The sequence below is a fragment of the Phacochoerus africanus genome, chromosome 1 (assembly GCF_016906955.1).
Source record: "Phacochoerus africanus isolate WHEZ1 chromosome 1, ROS_Pafr_v1, whole genome shotgun sequence".
NCBI classification, from domain to species: Eukaryota; Metazoa; Chordata; class Mammalia; order Artiodactyla; family Suidae; genus Phacochoerus; species Phacochoerus africanus.
Window position 1 is genome coordinate 131,327,158 of NC_062544.1, and position 16,215 is coordinate 131,343,372.

Consider the following 16,215-nt stretch of genomic DNA (forward strand, 5'->3'; position numbering starts at 1 on the left):
GAGTCTTGTAGAGGGGCTGCCGAAGGAGACTTACTCTCTGCCCTTGTTTGACAGATGTGAAAATCAAACCCTGAAAAGACTAAAAGATCTCCCTAATGTCACAAAGGGGTGGTGTTGTTACTGGAAACTGGAGTCTCTGGACCTTCACAGTGCTGTCCTGTCCATCATTGCACCACATAGCCATCTCTTTATGGTGCTTATTAATTCAAAATAATATCAGGCTCAATTCCCTGTATCAGCCCTGCAATGATGGAAGTGTTCTATAACCATAATATCCGGTACATTAGCTACTAGCCACATGGGGCACTGGACCACTTGAAATGTGTCAGTGATATGGAAGAACAGAATTTTTAATTAAATGTAAACTAAATTTAAATAGCCATATGTGTAAGACATGATACCATAAAACTCCTAGAAGAGAACATCAGGTAAAGCATTCTCTGACATAAATTGCACAGAGGTTTTATTAGGTCAGTCTCCCAAGGCAATAGAGATAAAAACAAAAGTAAACAAATGGGTCCTAATCAAAGTTACAAACTTTTGCACAGCAAAGCAAACCATTTTTTTAAAAAAAAGAAAAGAAAACCTACAGAATGGAAGAAAATATTTGCAAACGATGCAATTGACAAGGGCTTAATCTCCAAAATATAAAAATAACTCATACAACTCAACAACAAAAACACAAACAACCCAAGCAAAAAATAGGCAGAAGACCTAAGTAGACATTTCTCCATAGAAAACATACAGATGGCCAATAAGCTCATGAAAAAATGCTCAGCATCACTAATTACTAGAAAAATGCAAATCAAAACTGCAGTTAGGTACTACCTCACACAGGTTAGAAGGTCACCATCAAAAAGTCCACAAATAACAAATGCTGGAGAGGATGTGGAAAATAGGAAAGTCTCCTACACTGCTGATGGGAATGCAAATTGCTACAACAACTACAGAAAATAGTATGGAAGATCCTCAGAAAACTAAAAACAGAATTACCATATGACCTAGCAATTCTACTCCTAGGTATATATATCTAGAGAAAACCATAATTCGAAAAGATATATACACCCCCAATGTTCCTTGCGGCACTATTCACAAAAGCCAAGAAATGGAAACAACCTAAGTGTCCATCAACAGAAGAACAAATAAAGATGTGGTACATATACACAATGGAATACTACTCAGCCATAAAAAGAATGGAATAATGCCATTTGCAACAACGTGAATACAACTAGAGATTACCATAGAGTTAAGTCAGAAAAGAGAAAGACAAATACCATATGATATCATATATGCGGAATATAAACTATGACAAAAATGAACCTATCTATGAAACAGAAACAGACTCAGAGAACAGACTTGTAATTGCCAGGGGGAGGTGGTGGGGAGAGGAATGGACTAGGGGTTCGGGGTTAGTAGATGCAGACTTACATTTAGAAAGGACAAACAACAAGTTCCTACTGTATAGCAAAGGGAACTATATCCAGTCTCCTGGGATAGACTATGATGGAAAATAATATAAGAAAAGGGATGTATATATATGTACAATTGAGGCAGTTGGCTGTACAGCAGAAATTGCCACAACATTGTAAATCAACTAAACTTCAATTTAAAAGTTAATACATATGGAGTTCCTATTGTGGCACAGCAGAAACAAATCCGACTAGGAACCATGAGGATTCGGGTTCAATTCCTGGCCTTGCTCAGTGGGTTAAGGATCTGGCGTTGCCGTGAGCTGTGGTGTAGGTCGAAGACACAGCTTGGATCTGGTGTTGCTGTGGCTCTGGCACAGGCCGGTGGCTACAGCTCAGATTAGACCCCAGCCTGGGAAACTCCATATGCTGTGGGTGTGGCCCTAAAAAGACAAAAGACAGAAAATAAGTAAATAAGTAAAAACTAATATTTAATTTAAATAAATAAATAGCCATGTGTGGCTAGTGGTGCTATCTTGGTGCACCGAGATCTATATCATAGCACGCTGCACTTTTTTTTTTTTTCTTTTTAGGGCTGCACCTGCAGCATATAGAAATTCCCAGGCTAGGGGTCAAATTAGAGCTGCAGCTACCAGCCTTCTCCACAGCCGCAGCAATGCAGGATCCAAGCCGCATCTGCAACCTACACAGATCCACAGCAACGATGGATCCTTAACCCACTGAGAGAGGTCAGGGATGAAACCCTCATCCTCATGGATACTAGCTGAGCTCATTACTGCTGAGTCGCAACAGGAACCCCCCAGCTGTACTTTTCTTAATAGAGCCATAATGTGGACATTTGTCAATTGCTTTTCACCACCCCTCATGTTTGAAAACTTTTCCTGTGTTTGAGGAATGTTCTACAGTTTACATCTCCCCAAAGTAGAAGCCAGACAAATGCTTTCTCAGCCTCCCTTGTATCTAAATGCAGACATGCGATGTAAGTTCTGCCGATCAGATGCAAACACCAAGCTGACTCTATTTTGGTGAGACAGTGACAGATACGTCTACCTACCAGAAGCAGGAATGATAGAAAGTCCGTACAAAGGATCCAGATCATGTTCAAACATAGGCAGTGCAAACTACAAAGCCTCTGCCCAGAGGCAACAGCTGCATTGTCTCTGTAAAGCTAACATGCAAAATAGTCTGGTCATTGTTCCTGGCTGAGAAGACCCAGACTTATTACTGGACCATCCAGAGATGTGGTGAGACACCCAACATCTATCCTAAAGTACACTTCTGCTTAAATTAAGTAGAAAAAGTTCTAATATTTACAACTGAGCAGTCAAAACACTAATTAAAAAAAAAAAACCTGCCCAGGTATTTTTAGCCAAGAGGGAAGGTATATGTATCGGTCAGGTAAGCTAGGTTGAGCTGCAGTAACAAACTAAAAATCTCAGTGACTCACAGCATCGAAGTTCATTTCTCACTCATGCTAGACATCATGGCTGTTGTTGATTGGCTGCATGTTCCACATTGTTTTCACTCCAAGACTCAGGCTTTTGGCACAGCCCATAACTGACACATTGCTGGTTTCATGAAAGAGTCAAAGAGAAATATGTAAATCATGAACTGATTCTGAAAATGTCTTCTTGGAAGGGACAGTTCTATCCATGATTCACGGGCACAAGCAAATCATTTGGTGTCTCTTGAGTTAAACAGGCCTGGGATATATAAAAAGAAGGTATATGGGCTGTTTTGAACAAGAGGATATTTTACAAAGCCTACAAACAGCTAATAGTTACTATGTGCTTATTTTATAGCAGCCAATAGGTTAGGCCCTTTCCAAACATTATCTTAAGTTTTACAATGATCCAATTTTGTTATTCTTTTCATTTTCAGGTGAGAATACAGAGACTCAGTAAGACTGAGTATGTTGTTCTGAGTCACACAGTTAATAAGTAAGGGAGACAAAATTTGAGCATAATTCTCTTTAACTCTAAACCCCATGCATGCTTCCTTTTAACTCACTGCACTGCTTCTGATGTAAGAGGAATACTTCTGAGAGAAGTGAGAAAAATTAATTAGATTTCTGAAAAAATAAACTTTTCTTCAAATCTGAAGCTTCATGTTCCTGGTACTAAATAGCTTCTTCTGGAGTTTCCACAGTGGCACAATGAGATTGGCAGCATCTTATGAGCGCTGGGTTCAATTCCCAGCCCAGCATGGTGGGTTAAAGATCCCGCATTGCTGCAGCTGCGGTTTAGGCCACAACTGAGGCTCAGATCTGATCCCTGGCCTGAGAATGCCATATGCCTCTGGGCGGCCAAAAAATCAAAATAAATAAATAAATAAATAGCTTCATATTTTTAAGATTCTCTGAAAATTAGGAAATATAAATCAACTTTCTTTACAATTCCTTAGCTGTAAAACATTTTAGGGTTCTAACTGGCACAATAATGTTTTGCAATAATAAAATTCTTCAGCTAATTTTTTGGCCATGTGCCTGGCAAGTGGAAGTTCCCAGGCCAAGGATCAAAACTGTGCCACCAGCAGTGACTGAGCCAAAGCAGTGACAATGCTGGGTCCTTAACCCACTGTGCCACCAGGGAACTCCTCTTCAGCTAATTTTCAAAAATACATTCTTCTCTATTTTTAAATTTTTGGTGTATATAACAAATAAAAGCTTACACTCTCCTCCTCTAATAACAGTTGCTTCTCCTGAAGGAAACACCAAAATAGCTGGGTGTGTTACCCCCCCCCCAGACATTATTTGATCCATTTATAAACATGCACTCTATATGTCTATACAAAGTCTTTAACAATTTGATTTTACACAACAGGATTATATGATATTACTCTGCTTCTTGTTCTTTTATCGTATTCTGGGTATCTTTCCATGGTGGTATATATAAAACTATCTCATTCTTTTTAAAAATTCACTTTATTTTGTAAAGCAGAGTTGAAATTGTGATTATAACACATATTATTCTTTTCCCCTTGCCAAACAAACACTTGTAAAAAGCTCATAAAAAGAATGCTGGGTCTGAATTTCTCTAAAATGAGCGATGTTCTATTTCCCCTTCTGGTATAACTCTAGTGGAAGTCATTTTCCTCTTGCATGTATTTTATTACCTGGAGTGCTTCATTTCCTCCTGCCTGGAGCTGGTCTTCAGCGTGAAGGAAGCTTTTTTGCTACCAATTGTTCTGTTTTTTAAAAAAAAGTGAGGCCTCAGATGCATAGACCAGCAATGTCTTCCAGAAAACTTTCAAAATAACTATCTAGGCGATTCCTTTTGTCCATAGGAGTCATCTGTGAAGAACAGATAATTTAATACAAGTTGGGGCCTCCCACCTCCCAGTTTTGTGCTTGTAAGAGGCTGTAACGAACAAGCAGATTAGTATTTAATGCACTAATCTGTACCATGCTCTCCTCAATAAAGCTTTAATTATTTAGATGGTCTTGAAGGCAGCCAACGTGCTTAATACACTGCGCAGCGCAATGCGCAAATCACCAGAGCAGGGGAAATTACAAGTCAAAGGAAAATGAATGGTCAGCTCACAGTCAGAGCCCACCGGGTCCTCCACAATGCCACTTGATTACGAGCTGAATAATATCACTGGGCAGCGACACTGAAGCTTTTAGCTTGTATGTGCCAGGAGCTTTTTAAGAATCATGTAAATCCTGACCATTTAATTTTAAAGGTCCCCATGCGGGGTGGGGGTGGCCTCTGTGAGTTGGACTTAAGTGAAACGTTCTGGTTCAGGAAGGAAGAACCATGGGGGAGGGGCCACAAAGCAAGCTCCTGGAAAGCTCCCGAGATTGTGTCTTCAGAGACCAAACCGGCTGAGGCTTTCTGTCACGGTTCCAGAACTCACACAACCAATTAAGAGTAGTCTCGAATAATTAACATCTGTGCTACCAGACAGTTTTGCCTCGGGACCATTAAGAAGCAAATCCAAAAGTGAACGGTGCACAATGAGCGACGGGTGCCTCGGGGAGAAATACATCCTCCTTTGTCCCCCTCGGCAGACTGGTCTGAGAGGCATTTCAGAAGGCTCTTCGGAAGGTCCCGGTAGACCCTAGGATGGTCACCAGGAGCATCAGCTTTACACTGTCCCACCTTCTCCGTGACACTTCCCATCTCTCACTCCTCCCTGGGGTCCCTTCTCACATAAACTACTCGTGCGCGTGCGCGCGTGCGCGCGGACACACACGCATGCACGCACATGCTGGCAGAGTGAATGGCGTGGTTTGAAAGCACAGGCGATGCTTGGGAGGAGGTAAGGGAGAGGGGGAACAGCATAGAGGATGAATAATGTCTCTGTAATCGATATCTTTGAAATTAAGTTGGGACTATTTCTGAATACAATGAATTCTGGCGAAGAGACCAACTCTGATATAAATCCTATATTAATCAAACTAGATTAGAGATTTATAATTCAACATGTAAATGATTTTAAATCTTTCGTGGGTTTTCGTTTTTTCACTCATAACATGGAAAGTCAGTCCCTTCTCTTTATGTATTTGTTCTTTAAGATGAGGACCCCTTTAGCTCTTAGGCTTTTCTTTAAAAATCAGCAAGAGTAGCATAGTTGATGGGGCAAAGTGGTTTTGACCACATGTTTGACTGTAGCCATAGGTAGTGGAAACCCGGCTATGACCAAGCTATGCATTAATGTACATTCTTCTTCTGATTAGCTAATCCATGCCGTCAGGAATGTGAAACAAAGTCATTGAGTTAAAGTCCTGGAAATGATTTCTTATAATGTATAATTGCCTGAAAATTGATAAATGTAGCAATTATCAGGCCAAGATGGAGCTGAGACATGCCTGTTCCATTTATACTATGATTTTGTTTATAGTGTGTTTTATATCACGTCTCACTGGTTGAAACATTAGCAGCATTGATTGTCTCTGTACAGTAATCACCACACACATATTTCCTTTTTCTGGATGGAAAGTCAGTGGGCAGAAATGTGCTGTTAATGATGTGTTGGCATTGTATTTCCTATATTACGAAATGTAGCCTGAAAATTTAAAATATCCTCTTATCAAGTGCAAAGTGAAATTAAACAAACTTTTCTACTAAATGAGTATAAATGTCTTTATGCTCATAGTGATATCACAAATATTAAGGAAATTGACTATATATATATTTTTTATTTTTTGTCTTTTCTAGGGCTGCTCCCTTGGCATATGGAGGTTCCCAGGCTAGGGGTCTAATCGGAGCTATAGCCACCAGCCTGCTCCAGAGCCACAGCAATGCGGGATCCAAGCCACGTCTGCGACCTAGACCACAGCTCACAGCAATGCCAGATCCTTAACCCACTGAGCAAGGCCAGGGACTGAACCGGCAACCTCATGGTTCCTAATCGCATTCGTTAACCACTGCGCCACTATGGGAACTCCAGAAATGGTTGTATAAACGGACTAACTTTATACCATTTTACAAGTACTCAGAAAAAGGAAATTGTTAATATTTTTACAGACTAAGGACTGAATTAAATATAGATATCTTACAAAATAAAATTTTGTAATTTTATTTCAAAATAAAATTTTGAAAATTTTATTGCTTAGTTCTTTAGGAATAATTTTTCTTTTGCAATCTGAGCTCTAGTATTTACCAGTTACATGATCTTAAGTAATTTGTTTAATCTCTCTGTGCCTCAGTTTTCCCATCTGTAAAATAGCTATCTTAATTAGATGGTATTCTGTAAATTTGTTTTGAGGATTGAGATACTCTATCTAAAGCACATAGCTCCATTCCTAGCATTTAATAATAGTCAGCACTCAATAAAAAATTGTCCTTATCTATAAAAGAATTTAACAACTGTCTGAAATCAAAGCTTCCATGTATTCTCCTAATAAAACACAGTTTTGAGATACTGCTAGATATTTGGGGATAGATACACAGTGAAATATAAACCTCTTTGTTACTGCCTTTGAAGAATTTATAGTACTTTTGTAAGGCACATCGCTAATGAAGTTAAATAAGTTACCAAGAAACATGGGATTAAGTAATAAATTGACTTAAATTTCCTGCAATTTAAGGTCTCTTATAGAGAAAAGTGTTCTTTTAGACTCCCAGGGTTGATTTGAATTTCTCTTACTATAATACTATTTTAATATGTACAAAGATAAAAGCATGTTATAAACTCCTTATTGCCCTCAGGTAACTATAAGACAAAAGCAAATTAAAGACAGACCGTAGAATCAATAAGATCCAAATCAATGGCTTTTACTGTATGTGATAGTTTGCTAAAACCAAATTATATTTTAGAAGTTTCATTCAGGGAGGTAGGGAGGGAGTGGGTGTTGGGCAAGGCTTTCTGGTAAAGGTAGAGTTTGAGGTAGCAAAGAAGTTGAAGAGGAATAGTATTATAAAAGTCTATTTTTTTGCCACACCCAAGACATATGGAAGTTACTGGAGTAGGGATGGAACCTGAGTCACAGCAGTGACAACACTGGATCCTTAATCCACTCAGATGCCAGAGAACTCTGCAAGATCTCTTTAAAGAGTAAGTCAGCTGCCTGGAAACCTGAAAAGATGATTTACTAGAGAATTCTGATGAAAGGAAGGAAAAAAATAAAGTGAGAAGAGAAGGTTATAAAGTTAAGAACTTTTTCTTTCAAGCTAGGGGATATCTGTCCTTGATTGAAGATGTAAAGAAAGAATCAAGTGAAAGGGAGACAGATGCTGCAGAGAAACAAATCGGGGACAATTGTGGAAAAGCCAGGAGGTAAGGATATGATAGTGGCTCTGCAGAATATTTCACCCAGCATATTTCTCCCTGTTCCTCTCACCACCCTCCCCCTACTCCACTGTGATTGATCTGTGGAGGGCCTCTGAACCAGTTTAGCCAATCAGTTTATGTCTTCTGAGATTTTGCAACATGAGCAGAGACTTGGAAAGTTGAGTCTGGTACTATCATTTTATGACACCATTTCAGAGCAAAGAACCAGAGCCTCTACTAAGTCAAGGTCTTTACTAAAGTCTTGTTTTAACTTTCCTGGATAAATCATTCTTTGCCTAAACTACCCAGAAGCACATTAAGTTAAATGCAACCAAGAGAAAGTAAACTGGTATATTAGTGGGGATTCTAAATATTGAGGTAGGGACCCACTCTTCTTTCTTTGGGGCCAAAGGGAAACATAATGGATAGGTGTTAATCACAGATTGACACACAGATTCAAGGATTGTTTTGTTTGTTTTTTTGTTTTGTTTTTGCTTTTTAGAGCTGCACCCAAGGCATATGGAAGTTCCCAGGCTAGGGGTCGAATTGGAGCTACAGCTGCCAGCCTACACCACAGCTACAGCAATGAGGAATCCAAGCTGTGTCTGTGACCTACACCACAGGTCATGGCAATGCTTTATCCCCCTCCCACTGAGTGAAGCCAGGGATCGAACCCACATCTTCATGGATACTAGTCAGATTTCTTTCCACTGCACCACAACAGGAACTCCTAAAGCTTGTTAACAGAGAAAGAAGTTGGATCATCTGCCAAGTGTAAGGTGATGGAATGTGATTATAAAAAGAGCTTAAGGAGTCCCCATTATGGCTTAGTGGGTTACAAACCTGACTAGTATCCATGAGGATGTGGGTTCAATTCTTGGCCCCACTCAGTGGGTTAAGGATCAAACCTTGCTATGAGCTGTGGTGTAGGTCACAGACAAGGCGTGGATGGATCCCACATTGCTGTGGCTGTGGTATAGGCCGACAGTTCGAGATCCAATTCAGCCCCTAGCCTGGGAACTTCCATATGCCATGGATGTGACCATAAAAAGCAAAAAATTAAATATAAAAAAGAGTTTAACATTTGAAGACACTTTTTTTTTTAAAAATCTTTTTTTAAGGACCAATCCATGGCATATGGAGGCTCCCAGGCTAGGGGTCAAATTGGAGTGTAGACGCCAGCCTACACCACAGCCACAGCAATGCAGAATCTGAGCCACATCTGTGACCTACACCACATCTCATGGCAATGCCAGATCCTTAATCCAATGAGCAAGGTCAGGGATCAAACCTGCATCTTCATGGATGCTAGTCAGATTAGTTTCAACTGAGCCACAACAGGAGCTCCTTGAAGACACTTTTATCTCCTTAACTCATGGCACAAAAATCTTAGAGAGAGAGATCAAACATTGGAAGATATTTTGAAAATACAAATTTTAAGACTTTGTGATCTAGGTTTAGAATCAGAGTCCCGTTTTCACAAGGGAAAGGAAAGGTAGTCTAATTAAGAGAAGGAAGAGATTGGATCTGATATGTGTTGGGGAATGCGTAGAGAGAATCCTAAGAAGAGTAGTGATGCAACTAACCACTATTGGAGGAAAGGTAAAGGCAGAAGACCCCCCTGAACCTGCACGACCAAAGTGGAAATTTGCTGAGATTAGAGATGACTAGTGAACAGGCATTTATCATGAGGTTCCCCCTACCAAATAATAGGCTATTTAAAATGTATATATCCTCTCTACAATCTTCTCCAAGAAAACTTCCATAAATGTTCCATCACTCTTTTGTGCTTTGGAGGCAATAGATATTTGTGCAGGAGAACAGGGAAGGATAGACTATAGAGTTGGATATGGGTTACACAACCAATCACTTGGGAATCAATAAGAGACAATAAATTTTTTTCAGGCAAGAATCTACAATAGAAGAAGTTGTTGATATCCCAGGACTTTCTCTGAAAGTACTATGGTTTAATAAGCCTGGAAGCAAAAAACAAAAAGCATATGGAGATGGAGTTGGTGTGTATTCTGGCTATAAAGGATTAGAAAAGTCAGTAAACTCTCTCTTCAAAAAAACTGGCTATAAAAATGGACAAAATTGTCAAAACAATCATTTCAGGAAGCTGGAAAATGACCAAAAGAAAACAACAAATTGAGAAGCATATATTCATGAACAACTGCTGAACTTCCTGATAAGAACAGTTGACGTGTGTAGCTTTCTTGCTTGTGGTTACTCCCACACCCGACCCCAAGTTGGTCATTTCAGTAGTTCTACCAGACAGGACTGACCATGAAAATTAACAGCTTCAATATGGCAGGGGCTTAACTTGATCTAGAGCAGAGAATGGGAAGTCTATGACCACTGGTGAGTGAGTAAAGTCTACAGCAACCTGGCCTGAGATTTTGGTCCCTATGGGGGTGAATGATAGACTGAAGGACTATTAGCCATTGAAACAATTAATCAGCAATTTATAGAACCCCAGCTGTCTGGAAGCTTGTACTCATGCACAATGAGGAACTGAGAGAGCCCAGTGGCAAGTAAATGCTAGGAGAGACTTGAAAATTACCCAAACTTTGAATGCATCACTCAAACCAAACATATATCCACCCAGCACAGGGTGGAAGCCTTTTGAGATGAAGGTATTTGTACACAACCACTGACCAATCATTGCTTGACCACTGGGCTAAGCAGACACAGACTAAAAAATAAAATTATAGAAACAGAAGAGACATCGGAAGTGGCACACTATGCAGGCAATCTGATTCTGCAATTAAGTACAGAGAAATTACTTAAGCAACAAATAAGTAAAAAGAGCAACAGTAAAAACTATCATAGGAATAAAAGGAAAATTAAAATCTTTTGTTGCTATAATATATTTTCTAAAATATCCAATTTTCAACCAAAAAATTATAAGACCTACAAAGAGAAGGTGACTCATCTCATGAAAAAAATAATAAGTACAAACTTTCTGAATGGGTATAGATGTTTGATAGAAGACAAAAGACCTCAAAGTAGCTATTATTAGTATGTTCAAATAATGGGGAAAAACATTTAAAAAACAAAGGAAAACATGATGACAATGACTCAACAAGTAGGGAATATCAGTAAAGAAACAGAATCTATTAAAATGAAACAAATGGAAATTTTAAAATACAATACTCATATGAAAAATTAACTAGATGGACTTAGCAGCAGACTTGAGATGGCAGAAGAAGGAATAAATGAATTTGAAGATGAATCAATAGAACTGATTCAATGTGGAGGACAGAGAGAAAAAAAGATTAAAGAAAAATGAAAGCCACAAAGAACTATAGGACATCAAGTACATTAATTCTTTTTTTTTTTTTTTTTTTGCCTTTTAAGGCCATGCCTGTACATATGGAAGTTCCTAGGCTAGGGGTCAATTCAGAGCTAGAGCCTATGCCACAGCCACAGCAACACCAGATCCAAGCCACATCTGTGACCTATACCACAGCTCTGAGTGAGGCCAGGGATCCAACCCACATCCTCATGGATACTAGTCAGGTTTGTTTCTGCTGCACCACAATGGGAACTCCATGTTAATTCTTGTATAATGGGTACTCTAAAGAAAGAGAAGAGAAAGGAGCAGAAAAAACATTTTGAAGAAATAATGCCCTCAAACTTCCCAAATTTGATGAAAGCTGCTAATCTATATATCCAAGAGTTTCAATGGACTCTAAGTAAACACAGAAATTCTCACTTAAACAAGTCACAGGCAAATTGTTGAAAGACAAGAAAAAAATCTTGAAAGCAGCAAGAGTAAAACGACTCTATATACAAAACAATTAGCTGTTGGGTTAGCAAAGCAATTAGCTGTTGACTTCTTATCAGAAAGAGTAGAGGCCATAAGGCCTCAAACTGTTGAAGGAAAATGACAATCAACCAAAAATTTTGTATCCACTAAAACTATTCTTTTTTTTTCTTTTCCTTTTTAGGGCTGCACCCATGGCATATGGAGGTTCCCAGGCTAGGGGTCAAATCAAAGCTACAGCTGCCAGCCTATGCCACAGCCATAGCAATGTGGGATTGAGCCATGTCTGCAACCCACTCCACAGCTCACAGCAATGCCGGATCCTTAACCCACTGAGCAAGGCCAGAGATCAAACCCACAACCTCATGGTTCCTAGTTGGATCCGTTTCTGCTGTGCCGCAACAGGAACTCTCACTAAAACTATTCTTAAAAAATGAAGGCAAAATAGAAATGTGCTCAACTAAACAAAGAAAACAAGAACTCACTGGGAGAGGCCTGCCTTACAAGATTATACTAAAGGAAGTACTTCAGGCTAAATGGAAATATCTTCAGGCAGTAACTCAAATCTTCAAGAAAAGAAGAGCACAAGAAATAGGAAATATAGGAGTTCCCATTGTGGCTCAATGGAAACTAATCTGACTAATATCCATGAGGACACAGGTTTTATCCCTGGCCTTGCTCAGGATCTGGCATTGCTGTAAACTGTGGTGTCGGTCACAGACGTGGCTCAGATCTGGTGTTGCTGTGGCTGTGGCATAGGCTAGTGGCTACAACTTCTATTTAACCCCTAACCTGGGAACCTCCATAAACTGTGGGTATGGCCCTAAAAAGACAAAAAAAAGGTAAATATAAATATTGTATGGATATATTTTCTCCTTTCTACTCCTAATTTCTTATAAAATTGAGTAAAGCAATAATCAGAACACTAAGCAAATAGTAGCCATAAGGGACCTGGGTTGACAATATTGATAGCAGACAAAATAGACTTTAAAAAAAGAAATATGACTAGAGACCAAAAAAAAAAAAAAGAGATTTAATAATGATAAAATGGTCAATATGTCTTGAAGATACTATAATTGTAAATGTATGTGAGCCTGATAAAAGTGTTCCAAAATACAGGGAGAAAAACTGAAAGGTTGAACAGTTCTGTGAAATAGTATTTCACTTATTTACTTTCATCAAAAAGACAATTTGAAGGAATGATTAGTAAAGATGAGTATTACTCCTTTAGGGTCAATTTTTTTTATTTAAAAAATTTTTTAAATTTTCACTTATTACTCAGTGAATTTTATTACATTCATAGTTGTACAATGATCATTACAACCAGATTTTATAGCATTTCCATCCCAAAACTCCAGCTCATCTTCCCACCCCCCTAACCTGTCTCATTTAGAAAACGTAATTTTTTCAAAGTCTGTGAGTCCTATTCTGCAAAGAAGTTCATTGTGTCTTTTTTTTAGATTCCATATGTAGGTGATAGCATTTGATGTTAGTGTCTCACTGTCTGACTGACTTCACTTAGCTTGATAATTTCTAGGTCCATCCAGTTGCTGCAAATGCCATTATTTCTTTACTTTTAATGGCTGAGTAATATTCCATTGTGTATATGTACCACATCTTCTTTATCCACTCCTGTTGATAGACATTTGGGCTCTTTCCACGTCTTGGATATTGTATATAGTGATGCAATGAACACTGAAGTACATTTATCTTTTCAAATCATGGTTTTCTCTGGATAGATGCCAGAAATCAACTGCATTTCTATATATTAACAACTAGAGATCAGAAAGAGAAATTAGGGAAATGATCCCATTTACCATTGCATCAAAAAGAATAAAATACTTAGGAATAAACCTGCCTAAAGAGACAAAGGACCTCTACTCTGAAAACTATAAGACACTGATGAAAAAAATCAAAGATGACACAAACAGATGGAAAGACATACCATGCTCTTGGATTAGAGGAGTCAAGATTATCAAAATGACTATACTACCTAAGGCAATCTACAGAGTCAGTGCAATCCCTATCAAATTACGAAGAACATTTTTCACAGAACTAGAACAAAATATCCTAAAGTTTTTTTGGAAGCACAAAAGATCCAGAATAACCAAAAACATCCTGAAAAAGAAAAATGGAGCTGGAGGAATCAGGCTCCCTGACTTAGGACTATACTACAAAGCAATGGTCATCAAAACCATATGGTACTGGCACAAATACAGAAATATAGATCACTGGAACAGGATAGAAAGCCCAGAATTAAACCCATGCACCTACAGCCAACTCATCTATGACAAAGGAGGCAAGAATATACAGTGGAGAAAAGACAGCCTGTTCAGTCAGTGGTGCTGGGAAAACTGGACAGCCACATGGAAAAGAATGAAATGAGAAAACTCTGTAACACCATACACACAAATAAATTCAAAATGGATTAAAGACCTAGATATAAGACCAAATACTATAAAACTCTTATAGGAAAACGTAGGCCAAACACTCTCCAACTTAAATGACAGCAACATCTTCTCAGATCCACCTCTTAGAGTAGTTAATGACAGTAAAAACAAAAATAAACAAATGGGACCTAATTAAACGTTTCTGCACAACAAAGGAAACCCTAAACAAAATGAAAAGACAACCCACAGAATGGGATAAAATCTTTGCAAATGAATCGACTGACAAGAGATTCATCTCCAAAATTTATAAACACCTTTAAAGCTCCATACCAAAAAAACAAACAACCCCATCAAAAAATGGGCAGAAGATCTAAACAGATAATTCTCCAAAGAAGACATACAGATGGCCAAAAAAAACACATGAAAAGATGTTCACCATCACTCATTATCACTCAAAATCACTATGAGGTACCACCTTACACCAGCCAAAATGGCCATCATCAAAAAGTCTCCAAACAATAAGTGCTGGAGATGGTGTGGAGAAAAGGAAACTCTATTATACCATTGGTGGGAATGTAAATTGGTGCAGCTACTGTGGAAAACTGTATGGAGATTCCTCAGAAAACTAAAAATAGAACTACCACTTGATCCAGCAATCCCACTCCTGGGGTCAATTTTGTATCATAGTATTTTCCTTGTAAAAAGCTACAGACATTGATATTTACTGCCTTAGTGTTGAAGAGAAATCTGGTGGTGAATTTAGTTTTTGTTGTTATTTACTTAGACTTTCCCCACTACAACCTCTACCCCCTGCCCTCATCACCATTCTAGGCCTTTTTAGAATTTATGTATTTATCCTTGAAACTCAAAAGGTCTTCTAGGATAGGCTAAATTTTTTCACTGACCAGCTTAAATAGTGGCGAAACATTTCACAGCTACATACACAGGATTTCATATTGGTTACTTTGCTTCATCTAAAGGTTTGCTCCATTCAGAATTGCTTCTGTTGAAAAGGCTCCTTCCTCACAAGTACCTACTGAGGATAAACTATAATCTTTATTCCACATTCACTGAATTGTCTTATTGTCCTTCTGAGCCTAGAAGAGCATCTAACTTCATCTTCTTCAACAGTGATATAATTTTTAGCAGTATCTGTCTCTTGATATGATGTAATATTGGTTTTTTAATTTTTTAATTTTTTATTTTTATATTATTTTATTTTTTGTCTTTTTGCCTTTTTCTAGGGCTGCACCTGTGGCATATGGAGGTTCCCAGGCTAAGAGTCTAATCGGAGCTACAGCTGCTGGCCTACACCACAGCCATAGCAATGCAGGATCCAAGCTGAGTCTGAAACCTATACCACAGCTCACAGCAGCAGCCAGATCCTTAACCCACTGAGCGAGGCCAGGGATCAAACCTGCAACCTCATGGTTCCTAGTCGGATTCGTTAACCACTGAGCCACTATGGGAAATCCAATATCGTTTTTTTTTGTTGTTGTTTTTTTAATTCTGCCATTGTAATTTTAAATTTCTTATTGTCCCCCCTTAGCCTATTTTTTTTTTCATTGTACTCCATCTTACTTTAATTTCTATTTGATTTCCTTATGGCAGCCTTCTTTGCCACGTGGAGGTTATATCTTCTTGCATTCAATTTAGGACACCACCTATCTTACTATTTCCCTGTTTTTGTGGTAAAACCTTTTCAGAGGCCATTGTTTCAGAATCTTCAGGGCAGCAATTCCTTTCCCCCTTCTGTCATTTTTTGGTAGGTTCCTTTTTGTTGTTGTTGTTGTTTTCTGCTTACTTGGAATGACAGAGTCCACTGGTCTCTTGTTTGTTAATCAGTAGGGTGTACAGATTGCCAATGAACACATACTTAGTTCTCTTGGTTGTATGTGATATTCACTTG